The sequence below is a fragment of the Vombatus ursinus genome, unplaced genomic scaffold, assembly GCF_900497805.2.
Source record: "Vombatus ursinus unplaced genomic scaffold, bare-nosed wombat genome assembly UNPS02014355.1, whole genome shotgun sequence".
NCBI classification, from domain to species: domain Eukaryota; kingdom Metazoa; phylum Chordata; class Mammalia; order Diprotodontia; family Vombatidae; genus Vombatus; species Vombatus ursinus.
In genome coordinates, this window is record NW_020954133.1 from 484,725 (window position 1) to 494,634 (window position 9,910).

General features: G+C 39.1%; 1 pseudogene; it reads left to right on the forward strand.

The window, feature by feature from the left end:
* Positions 1-7,405: 7,405 nt before the first annotated feature.
* LOC114042318 lies at positions 7,406-8,316 on the forward strand (annotated as a pseudogene).
* The last annotated feature ends 1,594 nt before the right edge of the window (positions 8,317-9,910 follow it).

Sequence of the window (9,910 nt, forward strand, 5' to 3'; positions counted from 1 at the left end):
TCTCATGTCCCCTCAGAACTAAGATTTCTATGCTTCCCAAGATTGCAGGTTTTTTTTTTTTTAATCTGAAGCACTAATTCAAATCATAAAGAAATGGTACTGGGAATGTTTAGCATGGGGAAGAGAATACTTGGGAGGAGAGAGATTGGGTGTAAGGCTATAAAGTTGTTGTTGAGTCTTTTCAGTATCTGACTTTGTGACCCCATTTTGGAGTTTTCTTGGCAAAGATACTGGAGTGGCTTGCCATTTCCTTCTTCAGCTAATTTTACAGATGAGGAAGCTGAGGCGGAGTTAAGTGACTTGCCCAGGGTCACGTAGCTAATAAGTTTCTGAGGTTGGATTTAAACTCAAGATCTTCCTGACTCCAGATTTGCTGTTCTATCCATTGCACCACCTGGCTGCCCATGGGAATAATATTTATTCTCAAATATCTGAAGAGATGTTCTAAGGAAAAGGGATCAGGCTTGTAGTGGATAGAGATATGGCCTAAGAGCCAGGAAGATTTGGTTTAAAGGTGTAAATGTTTAACAACTGGGTTTCTAGGGGAAAACATGCACATGCAACACACTTTTAAGCATAATCTGCCATATTAACACGTTCTTTCTTAAGTTGATAGATCAAGCCCTGATTTGTCGATTTCTCAGGTGCTAATGCTCACATTGAAAATTTAATAGCCAGACCTTGCCTGGATTCAAGTACTGCCTCTGTCTGACATAGGCTTCTTATGTCACCCTGGGCAAGTCATTCAAGTTCTCAATGCTTTAGTTGATTCTCTAAAACTAGAAATTGTAGAGAAGGTGCTAACCTGAAAGAATAGAGGGAGTTTCCTCACTCAAGAGTTCTCCATACCAAAAAAAAAATCATAACTCCAGTCTCTATCCCCATGCCTGGCTCTAGAGAGCAAAGAGGCAAATTGAGGCTAGGAACAAGAACATGCTTCCTACAATTTAGAGATATCTAGAAGTGTTTTAGGATGCAGGTAGGAGTTAGACTCGCAGGGGACCAGTGAGGTCCCTTCCAGCTCTCAAATTCTATGATTCTGTGAGGTCATGGAAATCCCTTCTCATCAGAGGGATTCAAGCAAAGAATGGATGACCACTTACTGGGTATGTTGGAAAAAGGAGATTTTTATTCAGGAACCCACTGAACTAAACGACCCTTATGGTTCCCTGAAATGCTGAGATTCTCAGATTTCATAATAAACTAATCCATTAGAGTATAGAAAAAAATCTCTTGCCAAGGGGGCACAGGATTTAGAGTCAGAAGACCTGGGTTTGATTCCATGCTTTGGCACTAATTGATTTTTTGACCTTTGATAAGTTGTTTCTCTTTGGTTCTCAGTTTCTTCATTTATATAGTTAAGGTCTGGGACTAGATGAACTCTGGGGTCTTTTCTACCTCTATAGTGATAGAGCAGGATGTACTGATGAAGGAGTGCTATAGAAAATACCAAGAGGCCTTTCTCCATCTCTCCTTTTCCAGGTGTCATCAATTTTCACAGGGGTCCTCTGGATATTATTCAATCATTTATTAAGCATGTATTAAGCTAGGCAGTGTGCAAAGTACAGGAAATAAAAAAGGCAAAAACCTGTCCCTACTCTCAAGGAGCTCCAATTAACTCAGAAAAGGAGCTTCAAAGTGCTATAAGAGCATAGAATTCAGACACAAGATCATGAGGGAGATTTTCAATGCTCCTGCCTAGGCATTCATTGATTGTCCCCAACTCTTCGAGCAGACACCAATGATAAAGCTCATGTATCATCTTCCTTGAATTCAGAAGAAAAATGAAAGGTTCCTTTTATGCAGCTGGTATGGTATAAGATTAGATGTAAAGCATTATTTCCTATCAGTGAACACTGACTAAGAGAACTTTCTGGCACATGTTTTTTGTTTGTTTGGTTTTTTTAGTTTAGTTTTTTTTTGTTTTTGTTTTTGTTTTTGTTTTTTTGTTTTTGTTTTTTGAGAGACGTTTTTAGAACACAGGAATAACCATTTGGCTCAATTTTGAAAATTCTCTAGTAGCCACAAGGTTCCTAATTGTAGGGAGACCTGAGCTCCAACCTTTTGAAGATCCCGTTAGCTATCAGAGCTAAAGTAGGCCAGGGTGATTTATGCTTTATTAAGATTATTAACAACAGAATAAGTATTCCAGAGGGCATAATTGAAAGGTAGGCAAGAGTAAGATAGGAAGTCAACAAAGTTCTCTAGAGGAATAAGGTGGGTGGGTATGAAAAAACAAACACTGGTGATCAAGGAAAGGAGATTTGACCTAAGTAGCCTACAGCTCATTATAGGGATTTTGATTGAATAAATTGAGTAAACCAATGGATAGATGGATGAACGGACAAAAATATATGCCCTAATGGCATATGGAGCTTACATTTTTTTTACATATTTTTTGGTGAGGCAATTGGGGTTAAGTGACTTTGCCAGAGTCACACAGCTATTGAGTGTTATGTGTCTGTGGTCACATTTGAACTCAGGTCCTCTTGACTCCAAGGCCGGTGTTCCATCCACTGCACCACCCAGCTACCCCTTGAGCTTACATTATAAAAGAAGACAGCACATAAAGGAGAGGAAGCGTTGCAAAGAACGTTTTGTGTACAAAGTAGCAGTAATATTATAAGATGATCAGTTGTGAATGATTTAGCTATTCTCAGCAGTACAACAATCCAAGACAACTCTGAAGGACTTATGATGAAAAATGCTATCTGTCTTTAGAGAGAGAACTGATGGTGTCTGAATACAGATTGAAGCATACTTTTAAAAAACTTTATTTTTCTTGAGTTTTTTTTGTCTGTTTTCTTTTATAACATGTCTGTTATGGATACATTTTGCATGAAAGAAAAGAGTTGGAAAGCAGGGGGAAAGTGATGGAGAAAATGTTAACAATGCAGATTACACTTAAAAGTGTGTTATATATGAATGTTTTCTCCCAGAGCCCCAGCTGTTAAATATTTATACCCTTAAATCAAGTCTTCTTGGCTCTTAGGCCACATCTATACCCACTGTAAGTCTAACCTCTATTCCATGGAACAACTTTTCAAGCTGACATTTATAGAAAACTTACATTTTATGTAGAATTAATATCCAAAATCTCATTTAATTCTACCCACTTGACAGCATGGCTTGGAGATGGCTGAGAAGTAGGAAGAGGGGAAGGGTTTGGAATTGAATAAGATAAAATGAAAGGGGGCAGCTAGGTGGCATAGTGGATACAGCCCTGGTCCTGCAGGCAAGAGGACCTGAGTTCAAATCTGGCCTCAGACACATACCACTCACTAACTGTGTGACCCTGGCTAAGTCACTGAACCCCATTGCTTAAAAATAAATAAATAAATAAAAAAATGAAAGATCACTAATCATAGCCAGCATCCCAGAGGTGAGAGTACAAGTGAAGGGGCTGAAGAAACAAGAATACAGGCCTTATTTATGATTGGGAAGTGGAGGACAATAGGTTGTCACTTCCTTAATACTAGAATTGTTTGCTATGCCTCTGGTCTATTGGGTCTGGGGTGGCAGAAATTAGGGTTATGAGGTAGAGGGAACTTTGTACATGGCGACATTTCTAGGGCTTTGGAAAGGTCACAAAGGAGGACTTTTTTTCCCCTGCTGCTCCCATGATTACTATCTTTCTCCCTCTCCATCCTCCTCCCTACTTATCATAGCTAGAATTTTGGTCTCATAGACCTCTGAGAGGCCTTTGAGAGCTCAGAGAGCATCATTCAAGAGGTACATGGTAGGTAGGGATATGGTAGGTGCTGACATGGTGCAGATGACAAATCAGAATCCCTCTGGGGGAGGACCTTCTGAGTGTGATGATTTCACTTTTCCTTGAGCAACAAAGAATACTTCCTTAACTTTAACAAAAACAACAATCAAAACAAAAGTTGACGTTTATGACAGCTTACAGTTTATGAAGGGGTAACATCCAAGATGTCATTTAATACTCCCAATATCTCCAAAGGGCTATAGTTTGGTCATTATCATCCTCATCTTACAAATTAGGAAACTGAGATTTACAGGACTGGTTACTTGTTTTCAAGTTTTGTTGTAAAGATCTGAAGTGGGTGAAGGATAAAGTTTGTTATGCTTGGACTCAGAGACTTATCCAGGGTCAGTCACACAGTTAGTAAGAATCGGAGTTCTGTTTAGAAATCAAGTCTTCTGATTCTAACATCAGGAATCTTCCTATGAGACTATGGAGTTTCCAAGGAGATGCAAAATGCAAAGAGACATATTTCTTCAGCTTAACACAAGGAAAAAAATTTCTTAACAATTGGAGCTATCCAAAAATGCAAGGTGCTGCTTCAAGAGACAGTGAGTTCATAGGATCATTTATTTACAGGTGGAAGGGGCCTTAAAGACTGTCAAGTCCAATCGCTTCAATATAAGATGAAGAAACTGAGTCTGAGAGAGGTTAAGTGACTTGTCCAAGGTCTATAAAGCTAATGTGTCTAAAGTATCGTTTATACATAGGTCTCCTTGACTCCAAGCCCAATACGCTATTACTATACAACTTAGTTGCCTTCAAGTTCACTAACATATATAGAAAGCTCTAAGATTTGCAAAGCTTTACATACATTATCTCATTTGGTCCACACAACAGGCATTTATAAAGTGCCTACTTTATGCCAAGCACTGTGCTATATGTTAGGCACTTAACAAATATCATCCCATTTTATCCTCACAACTCTGTGAGGTAGGTGCTATTATTATCCTCATTTTACTGATGAGGAAACTGAGACAGACAGAGGTCAAGTAACTTGCTTATGGTCATGCAGCTTATAAGTCTCTGAGGCTAGATTTGAACTTAGATCTTCCTAACTACAAAATCCAGTGCCCTGCATGCCTCAAGAAACCACCTGGATTCAGAGACTTTAAGAAAAATCACCCTCGCATCATTCTAGAGGCACGTGGTAGGTAGCGATATGGTAGGTGATGATATGGTGCAGATGACAAATCACGAACTAAAAATGGCATAGGAGACATTGTCAAGTGAAATAGGTGTCTGCTAAAGGACTGGATCAGTCATGTGGAAGGAGGGAGGGCTAGCTGATGATGCTTCATTGGTGCTTATGTAAGATCAGAGGGTCAAATGACTGACCTCTAGCACATCTGAAAACCATCCTAGTGGGGAATTTATGGCAGGTCAAGAAAAAAAAAGTAACACAAGATAAAAAATTTTTTTTCAAAAAATAGATGATTTATGATTATCACTGTTTGAGGGAATGCTTATGTGGGAGAGATCATGGATCTACCAAATTGTCAAATATAGCTCTATGGTTTCCACTTTGGGATGTTGTATTAGCTTTCTTTATATCACTGTAAATATTTGAAAGTGATTTTTAAAAATATGTAATTTAGATTTCCTGATTTCTACCACTCTCTAGTGTATGGTGGGGAGGGGGAGAGCAGAGGAACACAAAACCTCTCTGACTTTTTTTTTCTACTCCATAAATTAGCTTTGACTTAACAAAAAAAACTAATTACACCATTTTAAATATGAAACTCTCTCAATCAACACAGATGGACAATGTCACTGCAATCTGAAGTCCTAGAGAGTGACCTGAAGGCACTGAGGGGTTAAGCCACTTATTCAGGGTCACACAGCTAGTAAGTATCAAAGGCAGGCTAGGGCTAGGTTTAGGTCTTCCTGATTCTGAGGTATGATTTTTATACTTAAAGTCGCATTGCCACCATAGTATATGATACAAGTTTCATTTTGAAATATAATTCCTAACAATACTAGCACCACCAATTCTCTGAGCTGGAAGGGACCCCAGAGGTTATATGGTACATCCCATGCCTACATTCATTCCCACAAGTGTTCATTTGATCTATTCCTAAAGACTTCTGGTGATGAGAAGCTTGCCTAGGTAGCTCATTTTCATACTTGTATTGCATTCATTTTTAGGAACTTTTCCCTCACATTGAGCAAATCTTCAACAGGTTAAATATCCCCACTTCCTTCAACAGATCATCATATGACATTAAGTCATGGTCTTTTACCATTTTGGTTTCCCTTTTTGGGGCACTTTTTGGCTTACCAATTGTGGTGCCCAGAACTGAACACAATACTCTTAGCAGGGTTGAGCCCAGTCCTGGAGCCTTTGCCTGTTTTAATGCAACCTAAGATTACATCAGCTTTCTTTGCTTCAGTTTCAGACTCTTGATTTACAGTGATCTTCAGGTCCACTCAAACCCTCAGGTATCTTTTCAGATGAATTACTGTCTAGTTACACCTTCCCCATCTTGTCATGACAAAACATATAAGTATCCAGTAACACAATTGGATATGAAGAAAGTGTGGGATAATTGTCATTTATAAAATTAATGAGAGTTAAGACTATCTCCCACAGTTTACAGGTTTGACAAGTTGCAAATATGTTATGGAGAATAACACTTAGAATGATCAAAATGCACAGAGGAATTAGCTGTATTGTGTATTCATTAATTATAAGGATTTATGAAGAAAAGAAACAAGCATTTATTGATCATCTACTAAGTACCAGGCCATTTGCTATATTCTTTATAAATATTATATTGTTTGATCCTCACACAATAATAGTAGAAAGTAAGTCTTATTCTTATCCTTATTTTACGAATGAGGAAACCAAGGCAGACAGCAGTTAAGTGACTTGTCCAGGATCACACAGCTAGTAAGCGTCTGAGGTCAGATTTGAACTCTGATTTTCCTGACTTCAGACTCAGTATTCTATCCGCTATACCACCCAACTGAGTCTTATATTTTCTAATGTACTTTCACACAAATAATAGGTATTCAATAATTTTGCATTGTTGTAGGTTTGTTTTATTTGCTTTACATTATGCTTCAGTGAAATCGGCCCTGGATTTGAAAAGAGAGGACTTGGCTCTGTTCTATTACCTGTGTGTTCTTGGACAAATGGCTTAACTTTTATTTGCCTCAACTTCCTCACATGAAAATAGAAGGAAGGGGTATGACTAGATAATCTCTAAAGATTTCCAATTCTGGCGCAGCTCAGAGCTCCAGCCTTAGAGTCAGGAGGACCTGAGTTCAAATCCGGCCTCAGACACTTGACACTTACTAGCTGTGTGACCCTGGGCAAGTCACTTAACCCTGACTGCCTCACCAAAAAGCAACAACAAAAAAAAAACCCTTTCCAATTCTAAGTCCTGTGACTCAATTCCTTCTCAATACAGTGCTTAGAAGAAAAACTTATTAATAATGATGGTTCATGGCTACTGGATTCTGGTAAATTGTTGTTTTAAAAAGCACAGGGCTGGGCCTATAGAAAGGGCTTCAGAAATGTTGATTAATTACGTAATTGGATGACTTTCTTTTCTAGCCCTGTGACTACTCATTCTCTTGGCTGTGGGGTAGGCAGGAAGGTGAGTGGATGAGACTGGAAATTTTCATGATATGTCTGCTCCCAACCTTTCCGCCATCAACTATGACCTGTTTGTTCTGATTGGCATCCCTGGTCTGAAGAAGATGCATCTGTGGATCTCCATCCCCTTCTGCCTGATGTACCTGGTTGCTGCCTCAGGAAATCTCATCCTGGTCTTCGTGGTGGCTGCTGAGCTGGTCTTCATGAGCCCATGTACCTCTTCCTGTCCATGCTGGCATTCTGGGACCTGATCCTATCCACTTCTACTGTGCCCAAGGCCCTGGCCATCTTCTGGATGGATGACACAGACATCCCCTTTGGGGGCTGTGTCACTCAGCTTTTCTTGATGTACTTTACCTTTGTGCTGGAGTCAGGGATCCTGTTGGCCATGGCCTTTGACCGCTATGTGGCCATCTGTTACCCGCTGTAGTATACTACCATCCTCAACCACAGTGTCATTGGCAAAATTGGAGGCATTGTAGTGTTCAGGAGCTTCTCTACGGTCTTCCCAATTGTCTTCCTACTGAAGCGCCTGCCCTTCTGCCATACCAACATCACCACCCACACATTCTGTGAACACATGGGCCTGACCAAGCTGGCCTGTGCAGATATCACCATCAATATCTGGTATGGAATCTCTGTGCCCTTGCTCAGTGTCATGCTCGACATGTTAGTCATCATTATCTCCTACATTCTCATCCTCCAAGCAGTTTTCAGACTACCTTTCCAGGATAACCGGCTCAAGACACTGAGTACTTGTGGGTCCCACATCTGTGACATCCTCATGTTTTACCTGCCAGGAATTTTCACTGTCATTGCTCAGCACTTTGGCTGGAAAATCCCCAGGCATGTCCATATTCTATGGGCTAATCTCTATGTGCTTGTGCCTCCCATGATGAATCCAGTTATTTATGGGGTGAAAACCAAACAGATCAGGGAGTGAGTGGCCCATTTGCTTTCACCAAAGCGGAAATGTTGTTGAAGGAGGCTGGAATCATGGTAGGAGGAGATTTGGTCCTATATTGAACAATGGTAGGGGAATAAACAAGATGACTTTTCTTCATAGTTGGGACAAATTTCTGATTGGGATATAGAATGAAACCAAAGTTCAGGTTCCCTTTTTCTTATGATATTGTGGTCCTTTACAGTTGTACGTAGTTAACTTTTTTTCTTTTGGTGAATATTCAGAGAATTCACTATTTGAATGAATCTTGTCATATATCCATTAGTGAAGCAAAGAATCCTTTTGAACAATGCATAACAATCTAGCCAAAAAAGAGGTATTATTTTCACCCAGATGCAACCTGCAGTCTCTTGCCTTTGCTCATGTTTCTCCATATGTCATGGGTGTCTTACGTATCCCTTAAAGCTTAGCGAAAACACAACCTCTTCCAGAAAGCCTACCCCTGATCTTACGTCTTGGTACAAATCTTGGCCTTCCCATTCCTTTGATCTCATCTAGCACTTTGGGGGATAGAATTAATGAAATTCTTTTGTATTATTTTGTATTATGGTTATTTATATGTCTGTGTCATATCATTTATTGGAGGATAATCTCCATGAGGGAAAGGATGCCATATTAGCTAAAGTTGGACTCTTTGCCAAAGCCTACGTAGTACAGTGCTTTCTGACCATTGTAAACACTTAATAAAGGTTGAATTTTTGAATAGTGTACAATGTTGGATAAAGAATTGAACTCTTTGAGATAATTTCCTCTTCAGTAAAATATCTGCTTTTCCTGATTCACAAGCTTTTTGTGAAAATCAGAGGAGGACAGAATGAATCCAAAAACTATATTGAATTAAATTTAAAGTTACAAAACACTCTCTGTATGGGACGGTTTATTATCATCATTTTTGTTAGGGTTATGATAATGATGACCGCTAATTTTACATTGTAATTATGCCTACTATCTCTTCCTGAAGGACTATTAATACCTACCATAGCACTGGCCATGAAGAAGAACATCTTCCTTCTCTCTTATCCCATAAAAATGTCTCTAATTCAACCTGTACCAAGGTGAGGAAACTGTACCTGACCAAGAATCTACACTATCCCTGAAAGTGGTCATGCAGCCTGTATTGAAGACTTTTAATAATATGCCACCTTCCTTTTTTTAAAAAAAGGAGTATCTTTTATTTTTACATCATCTTCATTTCCAAATGTATGTGTGTCCTCTTCCCACATTTTATGTAAGATATAATAAGGATTTTTTTTAAAAGAGAAAGAAAGGCAGTTCAGCACAACTAATATACCAATTGTAAATGACAATATATGTAGCATTACACACTCATAGTTCCCCACCTCTGAAGAGAAAGGAAAAACGTACATTTTCTCATCTCTTCTTTGGGGCCAAGTTTAGTTGTTACACTTATGCAGTGGGATGCACTAACTTTTTAAGTAGGCTGTTCCTCTTTCAAATAGATTGAATTGTTGGAAAGTTTTTCTTGCATCAATCTATATCCTTCTTGGCAATGTTCACCCACTGACCTTTTTCTGTAATCTATCATGAAGCAGACAGTATTGAATCTCTTTTT